Source organism: Amphimedon queenslandica, unplaced genomic scaffold, assembly GCF_000090795.2.
Source record: "Amphimedon queenslandica unplaced genomic scaffold, v1.1 AMPQUscaffold_13191, whole genome shotgun sequence".
Lineage (NCBI taxonomy): Eukaryota > Metazoa > Porifera > Demospongiae > Haplosclerida > Niphatidae > Amphimedon > Amphimedon queenslandica.
This window is the reverse complement of record NW_003546573.1, coordinates 73,162-74,421: the sequence shown is the minus strand read 5'-3', so window position 1 is coordinate 74,421 and position 1,260 is coordinate 73,162. Positions and strand designations below refer to the sequence as shown.

General features: G+C 30.5%; 1 protein-coding gene across 1 annotated transcript in view; it reads left to right on the top strand.

The window, feature by feature from the left end:
• Window positions 1-1,260, top strand: part of LOC100634406 (cytoplasmic dynein 2 light intermediate chain 1-like) — a 22,687-nt gene that overhangs the window by 13,920 nt on the left and 7,507 nt on the right. The window lies entirely within an intron of this gene.

Genomic DNA, 1,260 nt, shown 5'->3' with positions numbered 1-1,260 from the left:
TAAAACTCATTTCGAACTTGTAACATTATCATGTATTGTTAATACTATTGTTTATTGTTGTTGTGTTTAAAGTATGTCATCATTATTCTTTTCAATGATATTTTAAACCTTACATAAAGTTAACTTTAAAGCGTTCCAATGAGCAAGCAATGACTCACAGTCTTTACAGTATGATATTGTACATACAGTGATCTTTGTTTATTGTTGGTATGAAGCCACAGTGTAATACAATGTCAACACCATCATTCTATTATAATCATGTACTTTACCTTCAATTACAATTTAATTCTCTATGCCAGTCCCCATTTTTATTACATTTTCTGATACATAAGATGTCCTTATGGTATGTAAGAAGTTTGAGGTGTTTCTGACAAATAATTATTGAGTTATGACCATTTTTGAAAATGAGCCAATTTTTTGAAAAAATCCCTGTACTACAGCCCATGAATTTTTTTAAAAATTGGCTCCAAAATCACCCCCAATTTTTATTACATTTTTTGATACATATTGATGCACTTATGCTGTGTAGTAAGTTTGAGCTGATTCCGACTTGAATTTTTCAAGTTGTGGCCATTTTAAAAATCAACCATTTTTTGAAAAAAACCCCTGTACTATTATAGCCCATGGTTTTTTTCCAAAAAATGGCTCCGAAATTGCCCCCATTTTTTATTACATTTTCTGATACATATTGATGCACTTATGCTGTGTAGAAAGTTTGAGTTGATTCCGACTTAATTTTTTCAAGCTATGGCAATTTTTAAAAATTGGCCATTTTCTGAAAAAATCCCTGTACTATGAATTTTTTCAAAAATTGGCTCTGAAATCACTCCCAATTTTTATTACATTTTTTGATACATATTGATGTACATTTATGCTATGTAGAAAGTTTGAGATGATTCCAACTTAAATTTTTCATTTTTAAAAATGAGCCAACTTTTGAAAATAAGCTAAGGCTATAGTCCATGGTTTTATAAAGAGTGGATCTGAAATCACCTCCAATTTTTAGCATAATGATTCAAGCAACTTTATTGTACATACTGGTACATTATATTTACACTTGTGTTTGTTAATTGTAATGATATTCATAAGCTAATAATGTAGAATAATCTAGAACATTCCTGAAAACAATGCACACTCACTGTACACACACACACACACACACACACACTGCATTGGTGTATCACTGAATATTCTAGAAGACTCTGTCCTACACTAATCTACATGTATACACCAGAGCATAATGTCACTGGTAGATCAACC